We start from the raw sequence: 9010 nt of genomic DNA on the forward strand, positions 1-9010 counted from the left end.
GGGTCACATTAAATCTATGACCAATTAAAAAGTGTTTTCTTTGAATGTTTGAAGTGTTTCATGCACAGCAGTTCTATGCCTTCTTGACTTATCTTTAATGGCAGGACATTTCAATGATGAATGTAAACTGATGTCTTGAATTCATTTTGATCAAGAAACTGATGGATTGGCTTTGTTTGGGCATTCAGGAGGTCTTGTCAGAGGTAAGTGACTAAAGACAGACATGTGGGATCAGGGGACAAGAGTAACCCCTGCTTTCCTGCTTAAGTGAGAATGATACTAGGCTGTTACTGAATATAACTGCCATATTTTTAGGGACACAAAGTGACTGCAGTATTTTCACAGTTATGAAATAGTAAGCTATTCTGTCATGGGGCTCTATTACATTTTATGAAATGAGGTAAAATATTTCAGCTTGAATTATGTTCACAAAGATGAGCACTCTCCATATAAATAGTTATACAGAGGGACAAACAACTATTTCTTAAGTGAATCTTGAATTCTATAAAGGAAAACAGTATGTATTTCTGAATGCATAAATATAGACTATACTCTAAGTTCCTTGCTACTCAAAGTATGGGCTGTGGACCAGCAGCATTAGCATCACTTGAGAGCTTGTAAGAAATTTCAACCTCAGACCCCATCCCAGACCCACAGTATAAAAATGTACATTTTAATACTATCCCCAGGTGAGTCATATGCATATTTTAAAAATTATTTTTCAATTACATTTGACATATAATATTATATTAACTTCAGGTGTATAATATAATGATTAAATATTTATATACCTTACAAACTGATTACCCTGATAAGTCCAGTATCCACCTGAGAGAAGCCCAGCTCTAGGTATTGCCTTTCAGAAAAAAAGCAGGAAGCCATCCTTAGGCTGTGACCTGGTTTGTCTTCATGTACATCTTAACTATTGAACCTCAACATCACAACCTGTCATTATAACAGCATCAATGATGACTGCATTGTTTTCTATGCAATATTTAGTGAGTTTCACAGCCAAAAAGGGGAAATTAAATCCAACTTTTGGAATTTCTTACTAGGACATTAATACATTTTTTTTAATATCACTTGATCCTTTTCAAAAATATATATTTTATTGATTTTGTACAGAGAGGAAGGGAGAGATAGAGAGTTAGAAACATCGATGAGAGTCATCGATCAGCTGTCTCTCGCACACCCCCTACTGGGGATATGCCCGCAACCAAGGTACATGCCCTTGACCGGAATCGAACCCGGGGACCTTCAGTCCCCAAGCCGACGCTCTATCCATTGAGCCAAACCGGTCCCAGCAATATCACTTGATCCTTGACATAGATGTTGGCATGAGAGAGGGGAGAATTCTATGTATGTGGAAGAGTTCTTGTTTAAAATAAAAATATCCATTCTCATTTGTTTCTTTCAAGAGCAGAGTTTAAATTATGTATGAAATGCATTCATAAGGTTTGTAAAGTTCATAGGTACATTATTTTTCATAAAGTTCAAGATTGTGAAGTTGGTTACTCCCAGCACATATTAGAAAACCCTTTCCAGCATAAGGGGGGGATGTAAAATTCATTTCTGGGACTAATTTTTTTTTCTTTTTTCTTTTTTTTAAAATAATTCTTACATTTTTTAATTGTAAAAATCATCAGACTTCTTTTCAATATTTTTAATGAAAAAGTCTCATAGTGTCATGTATAGAATATATCAACATTTACTACCTGTCATATTTAATGAAACACACCATTGCTGTACACTTGGAAAGTCCTTAAACCCATTCTCTAGTAAGTGTCCATAATTTAAAGGGTATTTTCTCTACTAAAATAGAAAAATCCAGTGTAAGGCTACAAATTATTATATACCAAAGTAATACCTAGTTACATGTTTTACACAGTCCCATGAAAAAATAATTCAGTTGTTCCTAGTCCCTGATGCAAGGCATTTCAAAGCACCCTCACAAAACATCCATATAAACAGCAGTACAATACATGATTTAAATAACATGAATGTCTCTTACACAGCTTGATCCAGACTAAAGGAAAAATAAAATCCATCACAGCCAGCAGCTAAATAGCATGTTAAGATTCACAACAAGGATTTGTTTCTCTTATTATAAAAAAGAACAGAGCATATAATCTTTTAAAAAAAACAACACCTTTTGAAAAATACTTTCATATTAAAAAGCATGCTTCTGGGGTATAAGTGATCAAGGGGAGATGCAAATAGCATTTTCAAATACCTAGGTTTATACCTGTCAAGCCTAGAAGTCTGGACCATTTGTAGCACCTTGGAAAATGCATTAGAAAATCACAAAGGTACACTACTTAAAACCTAACCTTGCATAAGGTTAACTTAGTCCACATCAACAAAGAACGATGCAGAGAAAGAAGTTTGTAAATTACTGGCTTATGAGATTTAACTAGCAAGAAAAGTTGTCTTAATTATAGTAGTACATCTCATGTACATAAAGCACCAGTTTAAAAAGATTATCAAACACCTCCAACATCTTGTCACTCATCCTGAAAATTCATTTCTTATCACTTGCCATGTTACATCCCTAAAGCTGAGGAAGATAAAATTTGAATGGTGATAGGTAGGTATTGAAAGAGAAATTCAGTTCTTTCCACATCGAGTGTATAATATGTCTCTCAAGTAAAACACAGATGAAGTAACAACATTTAAAAGGTCTACTGCATTCCTTATGCGACGGTGAGCAGGAGCCCCTGCCGGACACCGGCCAGCCGGGCGCAGGCAGGGAGCCGGGCGATGGGGCCCCCAGGGGGGGGGTGCCCCTGAGCCATCGACCTCTGAGCGCGGGCAACGGAGCCAAGGCCGGGGGCTGCTTCCTGGGTGGAGCGGACCCCAGCAACAGGCTGGTTTTAGTGCGGGAGCCCACTGCGAACAAAGGAGTGCCACAGGCCAATCTGCTGAGCTCCCAGGACAAGGAGGAAGAAACCAAAGTTCTCAATGTGAAGAAATCAAGTGAGAGCAAAAGATAGTAAAATTACTTAAGAAAGAATACAAAGAAAGTCTTGAAAATTCAAAGACTAAGTCAGAACTCAACTCACCAGCCAACATTGCAACATAAATGCGTTTTTTTTTTAAAAAAAGGACAGAATGTTGGAACAGCGGCGGCCAGGCATAGAGTGCCCAGGCACAAAGCAATGGCAACCGGGCCCGGAGCAGCAATGGCCAGGCCCCAGAACAGCAGCAGCCAGAACCAGAGCAACAACAGCCAGCACTGGAGCAGCCAGACCTGGGGCAGTGGCAGCCAGGCCTGAGGCGGAGGCAGCCAAGCCCAGGGAGGCCAATCCAGGAACACCCAGACTCGGAGTGGCCGGGCCCGGAGAAGCCGGGCCCAGAGCAGCCGGGTTGGGAGCAGCCAGGTCCAGAACAGCAGTAGCCAAGCCCAGAGCATCCAGGCTGGGAGCGGCCAGACTCGGAGCGGCCAGGCCCATGGCAACCGGGCCCAGAGCAGCCGGGTCTGCTGCGGCCAGGCCCGGAGCAGCGGCTGCCAGACTGGGAGCGGCCAAACCCGGAGCAGCCGGGTCTGGTGCGGCCAGGCCCGGAGCAGCGGCTGCCAGGCTGGGAGCGGCCAGGCCCGGAGCAGCCGGGTCTTGTGCGGCCAGGCCCGGAGCAGCGGCTGCCAGGCTGGGAGTGGCCAGGCCCAGAACAGCTGGGTCTGGTGCGGCCAGGCTCGGAGCAGCAGCAGCCAGGTCCAGAGCAACTAGGTTGGGAGTGGCGGTGACCAGACCCGGAGCAGCTGGTTGTGGAACGAACCAGAGCAACAGAGGCCAGGCCCGGAGCAGCCAGGCCCGGAACAGCTAGCTCCTCGCCTGTCCCTGCCCCACGGCTGCCTCTCAGACATGGCTGGAAACTTTTGTGGGAAATTGAGGGTCTGCTGAATCAAGTGATGAAGGCTTAGATCTGGATGTGTTGAGTTAGTATAGGGCTGGGGTGTTGATCTGTGAGTGCCTTGGGTGGGGCCTGGATGAGGCTGGTTGACCTATTTGGAAATGTCTTTTGTGTGAAATGTACCATTGGGCATGTGGTGGTATTATTGATATGAGAAAATGCTAAGTAACTGATTTACTATCTGAAAAGGGATTTACTATCGGGGAAAGGGAGGGAGGAAGAGACTGAACATAAACTGCACCTATGGATGAGGACAATGGGGGATGGGGAAGGGGTGGAGGGTGGGGCGGGAACCTGGTGGACGGGGGAAGAAATGAGGAACCTTTGTAACAATATGAACAATAAAGATTGATTTAAAAAAAAAAGAAGAAAGATAAAAGATTACAATGCAAGTGCTTAAAGACAAACTCGGATAAAAAGAATTTGACAATAAAACTTGTTTTTAGAAAGAAGATAGAAAAAAAAAAGTCTACTGCATTCCTTAGAGCCCATCATGCCAGCAGAATAGTTTCTGCCTATGAGAGAATTAGCACACAGGGCGAGGAGGCCAAGGCCAGGGTTGAATGCCCTGTCACATAAGGCCAGGTTGGTCCTGCTTCTGCAAGGCCACACTCTATGTCTGTATTAGAAAGCAACTCTAACAAATGATCAACATTGGTAAAGAGGTCTGAGTGTGAATCTGACTCCAGAGGCTTAACTTCACATGAAAATCAACACATCTGCCACTTTACCAGTGGCAATTCTTACTAACAGCATAGAATGCCCTTCTTAGGCATAAAAGGAGTAATGGTGTTTCTAGGTTTATGCACAGTGAATAATCAATAAATATTCTGACGCATTTTTTTAAATTACAGTTTAAAAATGACTCCCAAAAGAAAATCAGTTTCTTCCTAAATGATAAAAGCCTTTATAAAATGCTGAAATGATGGTTAATTCAAATACAAAAACTCAAATACAAAATATCCTAAATATTCCTTCCAAGCTACCCAGGTTCATACAGTTGATTCTACCACACAACTGTACAATGGTTACATCACCAGAGGAAAGCACTAATAAAATACTTCAGTTATAAAACTGAAGGCTACTTCTTTTTAAAAAAAAATCTTTATTGTTCATATTATTACAAATGTTCCTCATTTTTCCCCCTTCATTGCTCCCATCCACCAGATTCCCACCCAACCCTCTGCCCTTTCCCCACCCCCCATTGTCCTCATCCATAGGTGCACAGTTTATGTTCAGCTCTTCCCGCACCCCCCCCCCCACTCCCCTTTTCCCCAAGAATCATCAGTTCACTCCCCTTCCATACCTCTGATTCTATTATATTCACCAGTTAATATTGTTCATCAGATTTTTTAATTTCCTTGGTTTTTAGATTCTCTGGTTGATAGTTATGTATTTATTGTTCATAATTTTTATCTTTATTTTCTTCCTCTTTCTAAAGAACCCCCTTCCGCAATTCATATAATTCTTGTTTGGGGGTGATGAACTCCTTTAGCTTTTTTTACTGTGCGAAGCTCTTTATCTGGCCTTTGATTCTGAGTGATAGCTTTGCTGGGTAGATTATTTTTGGCTGTAGGTTCTTGCTATTCATCACCTTGAATATTTCTTGCCATTCCCATCTGGCCTGCATGGTTTCTGTTGAGAAATCAGCTGACAATTGTATGGGTGCTCCTTTATAGGTAACTACCTGCTTTTCTCTTGCTGCTTTTAATATTCTCTCTTTGTCTTTTGCTCTTGGAATTTTAATTATGATGTGTCTTGGTGTGATCCTCTTTGGATTCCTTTTGTTTGGGGTTCTGTGCGCTTCCTTTCTTGTAAGTCTATTTCTTTCACCAGGTGGGGGAAGTTTTCTGTCACTATTTCTTCCAGTATGTTTTCGGTATCTTGCTCTCTCTCTTCTTCTGGGACCCCCTTAATTCTGATGTTGGTTTGCTTGAAGTTGTCCCAAAGGTTTCTTACATTATCTTCAACTTTCTGGATTCTCTTGTCTTCTTGCTTCTGTGGAGGAGTGTCCTCTGGCTCTTTGTGTTCCAAATCTTTGACTTGATTCTTGCGATCTTCCATTCTGTTTTTAGGACTCTGTATAATATCTTTTTATTTCAGACAATGTATTCTTTATTTCTAGTTGATCTCTTTTTATTTGTAGTTGATCCCTTATCATATCCTCATAGGTCTCGTTTATTTTATAGGCCTTTTCTAGGAAATTCTTGAAAAACCTTATAAGCATGGTTTTGAACTCTATATCCAGTCTCTTTTTGTCCTCCATTTTTTTCGTTTGTGTTCTGCTTCTTTGTCTAGGCATTTACCCTGAGTTGGTAGGGTGGCTTTGTGTGCTAAGGTGTCCTGTATGGTTCAATGGGTCAGTCTCCCAGTTACCTGAGGTGGACACTCTTGGTGCCCCCTTTTGTGGACTGTGTGTACAGCCTTGTTGTAGTTAAGTCTTGATTGTTGTTGGTATCACTGGGAGGAAGTGACCTCTGGGCCAATTGGCTGTGAGGCTCAGCTGTGTCTATGCCAGGAGACAGCCTTATTCAACTAGACTTGGAAAATTGCAAAAGCCACTGTGCTCAGCTTGGATGAGGCAGAGTTTCAAGGTGGCGCCTACAGTCTTGGCTTACTGTTAGTCCTGCCCTATGAGGTTCCTGAGTCTCAGTGTTCCTCAGTGTCCTTCGGTACTCAATGCTTTGGTATTCGCTGCAAGCACCTCTGAAAGAAAGGTGCCTTTGAGTTTGGCCCACGACCAAACAGTCTAGGCTCTCCCCCAATGAGTCCGGAACTGGGGTTCAGTGCAGTTGGAAGTGGGGTTGGAAGTGGGGTTCATAGAAGTCTTGAGCTTTTGTCTCCTTCCCGCTATGGCAATCCAGCAGCACAGTCTCTGTGTGCAATGTGTGTGGCTCCGGGACTGTCTTTCGCCGCTCCCCTAAGTTTCTGCCTTACACTCAGACACTCTCCGTATGAGCCTGGGTTCCCAGGGTCTGGCCTTGGGTTCAGTACAGTCAGAACTGGGGCTAAACACAGTCCAGAGCTTTTGTCTCTTTCCTGCTAGGGCAATCTAGCAGTCGAGTCAACAGTCCGTCCTCTGCGCGCAATGTGTGCACCTCCAGGACTGTCTTTTGCCGCTCCCCTAAGTTTCCGCCTTACAACCCAGATTTCCTCCGTATGAGCCTGGGTCCCCAGGGTCTGGCCAAAAACTGGGATTCAGTACAGTTGGAACTGGGGCTCAGCACAGTCCGGAGCTTTTATCTCCGTCCCCCTAGGGAACGCCAGCCAGGCACTCAGCCGCCCCCTCCTCTCCGGCTCCGTCCTCTCTCCACTCACACTGTGTCTCCGTACCTTAGGCTTTTACAGCTCCTCTGATTTTCCTTCTGGTTTTCTCTTTCCTTCTAGTTGTAGAATTTCCAGTTAGTCAACTTTCCTGTAGTTCTGGATAATGTCCATTTTGTATTTTAGTTGTTTTTTTTTTTTTTTAATTGTTGTGTGAGGCTGCAGTTAGGCGTTTACCTATGCTACCATCTTGGTTCTCCTGAAGGCTACTTCTTAATAATAAAATACTTCAGTTAGAAAACTGAAGGCTACTTCTTAACAACTGCAATTAAACTGCATCATTTGAGCAGGGCTGAGAAGCACCATGCCTAAGCAAGGTTTCCTTCTTCCTTGTATCCCACAATGATTGTTGAAGGAAGGAATCTGGTCTATAAATGAATGGCTCATCCACTGCCCTTTGGGAACATCACTGAAAGTCGATTCTCCACAGTCAGCTGTTAGCCCATTTGAAGAGAAGCTGCAAGGTTCACTATTGCATGGATTTGCACTGTAAGCACCACCATATGCTGCTTCATAACCCGGGTCATATTTTTCTTCCCTAACAGCCATCTTCTTTACATCCTCTTGGACAAGCTGCAGATTAAATGTATACTGAACTTCCTGAACATCTGTGGTTCGTTCAATGCCTTTCAATTTATCTTGTAAGTCTTTCAGCTTAATGTAGCAATGAACTTTGTCCTGGGCTCAGGGAAACTGAGCACATCTTTCACTGGATGATGGCATCACATAGCAGAGAGTTTCTGTGTCTGGGATCTTGTGAGGTTGAAGTCCAAATTCTAAGTTCTTAACCTTTACTCCAAAAACTTCTTTACTAAAAATTTCATAAATACATTTTCCATTAAACACTGCTATTCGTGGCTGATATTTCTGTAATTTCTGCTCTAGAATACATCCTCCTTCATGAAATTCTTTACTGGAAAAGTCCTTGCTGCCTGGTGTTGTCCTTTCCACCATATTGGTAAATCCAATACCATACTTTCCTGGTAAAGTGTGATCGTCCATATGGTTCAGTTGGACCTTGCTTAGTCCTGACATAAATAGACACTTCAAAAAATGGTTTCCAGGTCCAGGTTAATGATGCCCTTTGTAAGCAGCCATCAGTCCCGGGTTTATACCAATAATCACAATGTCCAGATTGAAGGTCAAAATGTCCGGGAGCGTCTTAGTCAAAAGTTCTGCTTCTAAAACACCATTAAAATGGTCAACTTTTTTTTTTCACTTTAACCATGTCTGTAATTTTTTCATGCTTTTCTTTTGATTTTGTGAACTTGGCAGACTTTTTCGTCTCGACAGGTTTCTTGGCCTTGGCAGGTCTCTTGGGTTCCACTGGGCTTTTTTTGTTTGTTTGTTTGTTTTGTTTTGTTTTGTTTTTGTTTTTTGGTTGTCTTGTTCTGGGTTTTCCTTTCCTTCTTTTGGGAGCCTCTTGTCTAGGTGCCTGAGCAGGAGCTGACTCTGGAACTTCCGCTGGCATCTGCTGTGTGTCCATAACTTCCATGTTAGGAGCCTTGGCCATCATTTGTTTAAATGGAAATGTGTAAAAAGCTTGAGCTTGCTGAAGAGAATAGCTGCCCGCGTTCTCTGCTTCCATTCCTGGCTGCTGCCCCCGTGGAAGTCTGCTCCTGCCACGCAATTGAGCCACTGGTCGCTACAGTATCGTGGTATAGGTGCAGGGGTACAAGAACCAGAGACTTGGACTGGAGTGCTGGCAGAACTGGGATTACAGATAACGCTCACGCTCTGACCCCAAGCTCCTAGCTCCCCTCTGGGACTAATTTCC

The 9010-nt window shown here is 43.0% G+C and overlaps 1 long non-coding RNA gene and 1 pseudogene across 1 annotated transcript; both read right to left on the minus strand.

The window, feature by feature from the left end:
- Positions 1–1806: 1806 nt before the first annotated feature.
- LOC118722126 lies at positions 1807–2686 on the minus strand. Its single transcript, XR_004988904.2, has 2 exons — positions 2150–2686; positions 1807–2100 (listed from the first exon to the last, which is right to left on the minus strand). It is a non-coding gene; the product is annotated as an uncharacterized LOC118722126 (long non-coding RNA).
- Positions 2687–4386: 1700 nt separating this feature from the next.
- On the minus strand, positions 4387–8467 carry LOC118722125 (annotated as a pseudogene).
- Between the last annotated feature and the right edge of the window lie 543 nt (positions 8468–9010).

The sequence above is a fragment of the Pipistrellus kuhlii genome, unplaced genomic scaffold, assembly GCF_014108245.1.
Source record: "Pipistrellus kuhlii isolate mPipKuh1 unplaced genomic scaffold, mPipKuh1.p scaffold_m20_p_19, whole genome shotgun sequence".
Lineage (NCBI taxonomy): Eukaryota > Metazoa > Chordata > Mammalia > Chiroptera > Vespertilionidae > Pipistrellus > Pipistrellus kuhlii.